This window comes from Polyodon spathula, chromosome 11 (assembly GCF_017654505.1).
Source record: "Polyodon spathula isolate WHYD16114869_AA chromosome 11, ASM1765450v1, whole genome shotgun sequence".
NCBI lineage: Eukaryota > Metazoa > Chordata > Actinopteri > Acipenseriformes > Polyodontidae > Polyodon > Polyodon spathula.
Genome location: NC_054544.1, coordinates 26,900,207 through 26,910,210, shown reverse-complemented (window position 1 = coordinate 26,910,210; position 10,004 = coordinate 26,900,207).

The window sequence follows — 10,004 nt, the reverse complement described above, 5'->3', positions numbered from 1 at the left end:
AAATACAAATTATATAAACTTTTGTTGTTGTATCTGATGGAACTTTATGCCAAATCCTGGATATCACCAGGTCCAGACAACACCACACATCATGAACAATCACATACCGATCCTATTGTAGGTCCAAAAGAACACTAACTTGGACAGAGCTACTTAGCCCTGGTCTAGATTCTAAAACACCCTGTGATTTATTTAAACTTACTATGCCTCTATTGGCCTCCCAAAGCAATTAACTATTTCATTATACTTGTCAAACCTAGTATGGAATAGCCCTGAAGGCCTGAGTTGCCAGTGCACTGGAATGGTACCCAAACTGAGTGTAAAGGCCATTGCACACTGGATGCGATAACGCAATCAAATTTAAGAAAAAGAAAACAAAACACATTATGAACATTCCCTATTGCACCTTGCACACTAATTACCGTACGACGGTGATGCGTCAATTTTGGAATCGAAGCATGTTCGATTTGATCCTATTTGACGTGCGTTAAAAATGACCAATGAAAAATGATTGGGAAGACATGTGGATTCTTGCAGTACCCTGAAGAAAATGTAAAATGTAATTGTGTGCCGCCAAACAAAAATTACTTAATGGTAAATCCAACAAAGATTACAAAAACTTTGAAAAAAAAACAAAACATGGAAAGACATTGCCGTGGACTTGGACATATGTACTGTAAAACATAAAAACGTGGATTTTGTGCAGCATAGGTTATTACAAGCATATACTTTTTATTTCAATTGTAGTCGAGGAAGTAAAGAAACAGTGGTCTAACCTGGAGACACATATCAGAGAAAGAAGCGTGACAGGGCAAGAGTGGTCAGGGCTCAACAGTCAGAAAAGAAGAGCAGTACATGAAAGTGATGGAAAGTATTTTCGGTAGGTCATTGCTAGCTTCCCAAATTCAACATTGGTCATATGGTTCCTGATGCTATGATAACCATGTTGTGTAATATTTATTTATTTATTTATTTATTTATTCAAATTTTTAAGATGTAACATAAAATTATCATGGACAGGGGGCGAAGAATCTCAATATATAATTATACATAGACTTTATAGCTTTTGCATATATTAAAGGTCTTAACAGCTTTTTTGTTACTAGATTTTTTTATTATATTAACATATTGTTCCATTTCTTTTGAAAACATGAAAAAAATAGGTTTTTGGAGAGTAAATTTACATTTATGGATATGGAATTTGGTCAACATGATCAAGAGGTTTACCAGAAAGATTTAATTTTGGTCTGTTTTCACAGTGAAAAGTTGGCCTGTAGGGTTGAGAAGTTGACAAACTAAGAGTATATTCTTATCAAAACCCATTGGGGAAAAAACAAAAAATTTTGTATCTAATATCTCACCATGTTGTGTTATCTAAGGCAGCAGCAGGGCTGGTAGGTGACGTAATCACACACGAAGACATAAGCCTGATATACGCTCCTTGCAAAGGTGCTGGCTCTTTTGTACAGCGGTATCAGCGCTATGCTTTAATGCGAAAGGTCTCGGGTTCGCACCCCCCTGTGTGCTGATTGCCTCCCTCCGTGTGATGCGCCTGCCTGCATTAACTGTGATATCGCTACAATATTAACGCATATAGTGTGCAATGGCTTGACGGACAAGTTTTTCGGATGATAGGTTCGAAATGGTCTAAAGGCCTTAAGTGTGACAAGCCCAGTAAATCCCAGATAATGAGCAATACATGAACCAAGGAGGGATCATCACCAGCACACATGACCTGTATTATGGAATTAGGAGCTAAGCCCAGAACAGCGAGCACTTGACAGAACTTCTTATTAAGACTGTTATTGTAGTCAAATACAGCCTTGAGTGTTTGCTGATTACCTGTATGTGCTGGCTCTCTTGTGCAAGTTTCAATAGCAAGAGTCATTACTGATAAAAAGGTTAAAGCCTTCTTCCCCAGAGATGGATGGGTTACCTAATGTTTAACAGACAGTGGAACAAAGTCCCAGATATGTACTGTGGCACAAACAAACAGTTTCAATATATACATTGTATTTGTAAAAACACAGTTCTAAAACATAAAGAGCTGGAGAAGAGCTTATTGAATTGGAAAGAAACTTGATGTTGATGCTGTCCTTCTGTGTGTATAATAAACATCATGGTGTCTATCTGCATGCAGTAGATGCAGGCGTGAGGATCTACTTTCTCATGTTACTGTTTGCCCTGACTGAATTTGCAACCCTGTGAGAGATGGATGGTACCCACATGCTTATTCCCTTGAGTAGTTGGGTGGGGAATATGGGAAGTAAACAAACTGTGAGCGCTTGTATACAATTTTGCAAAGTCCAATTAATGATTGTTCCCAGTGTTTTCAGAGATGGTTTAAAATTTTCATTGTGATATCCTCAAAGAAATGAATTCCTGGCTGAGATATTTTTAAAAGCTTTCTTTTAGTTGGAAGTTGGATAGAAGCAGTGGCTCATCCCAGCAAGCAGCAATTTGTTTCAGGAGAAGTTACTCTGATGGTAGGCTGTAGCTTTCAACATTTCCCTGCCGGAATAATATACATTTTCTTTGCTAATTTCCTTAATTTTGAACGTAGAAGAAAATATAGCCCATATTTTCTCATGATGTCTGCACTGCAGACTCTACAGTCCTTGTCAGTGAGCTAAAATTATTTCTTCACATCATAAATGTCACTGAGGTTGGCACCTAGGGTTACATTTGAAATCTTAAACATGTGCGTACTGTATCATATTCACACTTGTATTCTGTCATAATGTCAGTCTTTTCTTTTATACGCACAGGGGCTTGTAATTCAATAAAAACTGAATTCATGTGAAGGTAACTTTAATTAATGAAAGCCCAGACATACAGTAAATTCACCATAACCAGGGATAACGTTACTGGGAACATATTTATAAAATATTAGTATTAATATTGTTCAGGTTAACAATATGAATGAAGCCGAAAAAAAGTGCGTATCCGATAGCCCAATGCACCATAGGGACAACATGGACACAAACAAAGGGGAGATAACTGCTTGTGGCTGGAGATGCAATACTGAGTGTTTTTTGATTCAGTGCCTTTTAAACCTGTTTTACTCTGGGGGGTGGGGGGGATTACACAGCCCGTGAAGTAACTTTTAAAAAATGGATGGTGAGTAAGTAGATACAAGAAAATGCACAGAGTCCTTTTCTTCAATCAGTTGTTGGGTTTATTGAAATATGCAGGGAGTCTGGTCCCAGGTACAGGACAAACAGAAAACTCATCCTTACAATGTTTGCATGACATTAAATACCCTTCTGTATAGATGGTCCACCTCCTCTTTCTCTGACACTTAACCAATAGCAAAGGTACAACACATTATTCTGTCACCATATATTTAATCTATTGTGTGTGTCTGTGTGACGACCTCTGAACTAGGTGCATTCTTCAGACCCCTGGTGCCCAAAAGGTCCATACATCTGGTTTTTGTTATCTTCTTGAGACCCTTTGATTCCAGTGGCATTATCTCTTTGGATCTTTCTGAGAACCTTTGGGTCCAACGCCAGTCCCTGGGAGCCTTTTATCCCCTTTATGCTTTGTATTCTAAAAGTCTTAGAGCCTGACTGATAAGAGCATTGTTATCTTGTTAGTTTGCAGTCAATGCTGGGCAAGAAGCTTGTAGACGCAACGTCTCTATCAATTGTTAGCAGTACATGCAATTTGAACCAAACAGTCTGCTATCTGCAATATTAGTCTCTTTTCAGAAAAGAACACCAGTATAGCTCTGCCAGTCCACATGTGTAGCAAACTGCTAATCAATTCTCAATCCATGTTTTCCAACAGCCCGTTTAAAATAAACAGCACGTGTGAAAATAAATTGGACCTGACGCACCTGACAAGTGCTGAATAAATGGCCCGCTAAGGGTTAATAAGAACATAAGAACATAAGAAAGTTTACAAACGAGAGGAGGCCATTCGGTCCATCTTGCTCGTTTGGTTGTTAGTAGCTTATTGATCCCAGAATCTCATCAAGCAGCTTCTTGAAGGATTCCAGGGTGTCAGCTTCAACAACATTACTGGGGAGTTGATTCCAGACCCTCACAATTCTCTGTGTAAAAAAGTGCCTCCTATTTTCTGTTCTGAATGCCCCTTTGTCTAATCTCCATTTGTGACCCCTGGTCCTTGTTTCTTTTTTCAGGCTGAAAAAGTCCCTTGGGTCGACACTGTCAATACCTTTTAGAATTTTGAATGCTTGAATTAGGTCGCCACGTAGTCTTCTTTGTTCAAGACTGAACAGATACAATTCCCTTGAAGTAATGTTAAAATATAGTATAGTAAGAATGGGATCAAGAGAGTTTTAATAGGTGTAATTGGTAAAATTGTGCTGGAGTCCTCCTTAATAGAAGGTGTCTGTTGAATCTCATTTCTGATGTCTGGTATTTTTATTTTTAAAGAAATGTAAGAAGTCATTGCAGCTGTAATTGGAGCCAGTGTCAAGGGTAGGAGTATTAGGGGAAGGATTAATTAGCACAGAAGGACCAGAGATATACTCATACCTAGAAGCCCTGCAGCAGTCTTTCTGACGGCTGTATTCAAAACACTGTAAATAGTATAACGAAAAGATGTAATTTTTTTTTTTTTTGAGTACGCCACAAACATCTGAACAACCGAAGCATGCATATATATGCAGTGTGTGTGTGTGTGTGTGTGTGTGTGTGTGTGTGTGTATATATATATATATATATACACACATACATACACTCAAGCATTTATTTTACAAAAAAAGAACATGTAAGTAAATAAACATCTGAACAGACATCGGTTTACAACATACGGTACATATTTATATATGTATGTTCATTAGCTTTAATGTGAAGGTTAAAATCACCCAATAAAATAAGCCTATCATATTTGACTGTCAGTATAGATAGCAGAACCCCAAATTCCCTCACATAGTGTGTTTGACTTAGGTGGTCGATAAATAATTACAATATGAACAGGTAATGGACTGTTTAATGTCACGGTTAAAACTTCAAAAGATGAATAACCTTCAACAATTTCCTGTTTGATTTTAAGTTCACTTCGGAAAACAGTAGCAAGTCCACCTCCCCGCCCAGTCGAGTGAGCTTTCTGGAAAAAAGAATAGCTAGGTGGAGAAGCCTCAATCAGGGAAGCATTGTTATATGGTCCATGTTTTAGTTAAAGAGAGAATATCAATGTTGTAATCCTGAATAAATTCACCAATTAACAAAGCCTTATTAGACAGAGACCTGACATTAAATAAATCTAGGTGTAAATTGGTCCAATCAAGAGCATGTGATTGAGCAGGGGTAATAGGAATTTGAAGGTTGCTGTAGCACACTCCTCTGTGTTTGCTCATCGGGTAGCAGGAATGGCAGGATACTTTAACCTGAATTTGACATGACTCTTTAAATTCCCTCCCCAGTTCCTGGTATGTTGGTAATGATTAAGCATTCAAGAAATCTCTGCTGCAAAGCTAACAGTGCAGTTCTGACACCTGAAACAGGTAAGCGATTTCACAATTGAGACACAACACAAAGTCCAGGGACATCTGGACATCATTTATTTAGCTGCCAACTGATATTGAACTCCCCAGCAATAACAGCTGAGGTTCAATTAATAGCACCCAACAGTGGGTTTATGTAATGCTATTGCACAAACAACAGTCCAGCCAAAAGCATGCACAGTGGCCTGTGTTAGAACACATTAATACTCTTATTCACCATACAGCTACTATTTGTCTCTGACTATGTCTCTTGTGGTCCACTTAGACCTCTCTCCTCTCCTAGACCCTAGCCTCACCAATCCCTCAAGCTCCTCTGTGGGACATCCTCAATCCTAGAGTCCATCTTAAAACCTGAATGTGTAGCAGGGAATGTGTGTCAAAGAGAAACCCACAACTGTGTCAGGGGGCATGAGAAAATGAAATGGCGAAGAATAATGGAACTCCTGGACTGAATTCATTAAACAAACAGAAATAAACCATATAGATAAGATATAGAATCGAATACGATTCCAAGGGCAATACAGGTTCAAATATGGAATTAGGCCTTGGCCTTGATCAAGCAGAATCTTACCTTGCAAACTTATCTTAATCACAAGGTTTAGATCTTTATCCTTGTTCTGCGAGAACCATTAAAATAAATATTTACAGCATTTCCATTTGGGACACTATTTATTTAAATTGCTATAGTAGTCATTTAGTAGTTATTCAGTACAGAAAGAGTCGAACCTTTATTATAACCCTGTTTACTTACCATACTTAAAGACATTTTTCATTAAATATGTTTTGATATTTGATCATTTTTATCAAATTTTGATGATTTGATTAATTTTATGTTTTAAAATTATTTGGAGTTTATTCTTGCACAAGTGAAAATGGCCTTTTGTGTTGTAGTGGAACCTTTCAGTTCTACTGGTTAGCAGTGCCCCCTGCTGGCACAACCAGGGATTAAGGTTTTTCCAGCAATAGCAACACCAACAGCTGTTCTTGATTCAGGGATGTACAGTTCCAATGAGACATATCAAGTACATGAGATGTTGTCCCCGCACACCAAGCGAGTCCCAATCTCAAGATAACTGTCAGATTCATCATACTCTGATCAGTAAACTGCTTAATTTATTTATGACAACTAAAATATATTACACCAAAATTTAGTTTTAATCATTTTTTAAAAAATGCCATTATGAACAACAGAAGACATATAAATACAGTCACAGACAGAAGTTTTGGCACCCTGCACTTATTATACCAGAATTCAAGGGAACAGATCAAGGACAAGCATTTAGTAAATCTTAAACACTTTTTTAAATTAAACAAGAAGCACTATATACACAATCTCTAGTAATTTCACAAATAAGAAGCACTATATACACAAGCTCTAATAAATTCACAAATAATCTTCAAAAAACAATCAAACTTGTTTCATTTGAAGTATTCATTGTTGCAAATAACGTTGAATCAGCTAGGCTGGTCAGTAAAACATTGAATCTCTTTGCATGGAGGATCTCAGTAGCTAAGGCTCATGGTTCATCAACTGATTCAGATTCAGTTGTATTGTGTCTGCCAACTGATGATGTGAGGCAGAACAGTAACTGGATACCAGAAAATATGAATAACAGTGAGTTTTGGCCTTCTTCATTATTTTGGATAGAAGGCAAACCTCGCAAAGTGACCTTGTGTTAGCAGAAAGAAATGTATAGTAACAATGTGTACAGATCCAGAACTATTGTAGATGGTGCAGAAGTAACCCTGACACATAAATTAAAACATAATCCTCTTGTTAATTGTGCATGTAATATGTGCCAAAGCAAGTCATCAGTGACTGGGCCCGGACTTTGTCTGGCCTGCAGTCATTTGGCTAAATACTGTAGAATCTTGTTTGAATGTAGTGATTCTACAGGAGTTTCTTTCTCTCATTTAAATGTGAACCCAAAAGATATTAAGAGGATTGAATGCATGAGTTGTGAAGGAGGTCACTTAGTGAAATGGGCACATCTAGGTAAATTGGAATGTGTAGAAGGTGTCCCGGCTAAACGTGTCCAAGTATCTTGTAGGTACGAGGTGAGGAAGATGGCGTCTCACACCTGTGATGCTAAACTTTGGATAAAGAGACCTGTGATGGTATTTTTGGAACCAAGCAGAGCTGAACCCGGCACAGAAGTTGAATCCTGCTGGGAACGTCGGGATATGCTGGACATAGACTAGGCAATTTCAAATACGGAATGAACTTTGATATAAAAATGAAGTGTTAGAGGCTTTTTGGAAGGAGGGATAAAGAGGGAGTATCCTTGTACGACTAGTAGGTTGCTCTCTTGTTCCATGAAATAGGTCAGTCTACACATGTTTTTAATTAAGTACTTAGTAAAATGGGAATTTCTAAGAAAATATATAATGAACGATTTACCACTTTTATATCTTATCTTTAGAAAGCATGACTCTAGATAAAAAGCACCATTCCAGCTAAAAAGTGAACTTTAATCTACAAATTTATGTTCCAACAAAATAAGACAAGAAAGGGATTCTTTACCCCAGTAAATTAATATTAATCCTTGAACAACCAAAGTCTTAAAAAAAAAACCTGTCTCGGCTGGATTTTGTAAGAACAAAGAACAGGGTCAAGTCTAGTTCAGTCATTATAAAAATATAAGAATCAAATGCAGTTATATTAGTTGATATTTGGATTTAAATCTTAGAGGGAATCACCAAAGAAATACAGTGATGTTATAAATTCTGGGAGCAACTGTTAAACTAAAGTAAATTAATTGAAAGATTATCTTATAATGAAACAGGTTCAGTGCTAATTGATGCTGTTTATAGTTCATAATAGTTAAAGAATAGTAATTAGACACAAAGGTATTATGAATTAATAAAATAAATGATTAACCTTCCTTTTTTAGGCAGCATGATATTTGAAACTAAAAATAATTATTTGATTTCATAAGATTAATAATGTTTTAAGTATTTGCTATAATAAAAAACATATTATTTAAAACTGACAAGTATTATTGCTTGTTCGTGACTTTACCATATTGATAAGAAGACTAAAAGCTGGAGCAGTATTGATAGTTTTCTTTCTCCTATTGAACAAAAAGACCTCTAGACATTATGATATCCATTGAATTATAGAATATAAAAGGCGTTGTGTTATGTTTTTGTGTTAAGTTTGTAATGATATACTATAATGTACCTTGTTGTTAATCCACTATACTATTGTCTAATGATGGTAGATGGAGTCCTTATAATGTGGTTCTTTGAAACTGCTGCATTGAAAAAGGGGGCCTCTCTCCTTATCCAAAAAGGAGGAATGTCCTTGGATTCCACTTCAGCGAAGCTGCAAGTCTTATAGATTTGGAAATTTAGGGTTTATGGAGTTAATGGTTTAGCACAGATAAGAATATATCTAGAAATAATACGCAAGAATTGTGGCTTAACAGACATTCATAGGTCATAAATCTAAAGAGTGTTTGCACAGACTCTGGCTTTGTAGAAAGCAAGAAACTGTGGAAAACTGCTTGGAATAGCACATTCAAAAGTCAGGTACAGGTCAGAGCCTGGTTAGTACAATTTTTAAGGGATAAATAATTCTGATTAAAACTATTACCACTTAAACTTAGTGAAACTAATTGACTTAAACAATCTTTTGTCAAATACTCTGTTAGACATTGGTATATGGAATTAAAACTGACTCATTAATAAAATGATGAAACAATATGAGGTTAAAAGAAACACATACCTTTAATTTAGTAAAATATAATCAATTAGAAGATGATGTCACATATTAAGAACAGCTCTCATATATAACACATATAAAAATAGTGTTTTGCATGCACATATAACAGTAGTGTTTTTATATTATATTATAAACCAAGATCCTGGGAACATTGGTTCACGTAACTTTTCAGATAAAGGAGGGGCTCGGAGGAAAACAAAGAATGAGATCATACAAATTGAAATAAATATGAAGTTTTGAATTTATTTGAATACATGACACCTATTAATTCCGAAAAGTTAGTCCGGATCTTTTGAAAAACTATTATTTGTAAAATGGATAAGGACTGTCTCACTGATTAATGATTGGATTTAATTGAGGCGTCCCATGTATTCCAATGGGACAAAAAACCTATATAATTACAATACACCACCACACTTATCACAGACAGAGTAAGGTGGTCCATCTTCTGCAGACCAAAACACAATTGAGCTGAATGAACTCAGTTTAATTTGCCTGGTGAAGACAGTCCTACCCTTTTACGATCTATATTCAAGGGTAAGCATTAATCAATTATTATTTAATCTTACGTGTATTGCATGTATTGCTATAAGGGACTCACACTATGTTTTAGATATTAGAGAGTGATTTGTTGAATGTGCTGAAATAGACCACTGGGTACTTTAAGTGACATGTTCTTGGCCTGCTTGTCGGCCTTGAATACATACATATATACATGTATTAAAGTGTTAACGTTGATATCTGTTAAGACTCTGGACTGCCCAGTGTGTCTGTCAGCTGGGGATACGAAGTAGCCTGTAA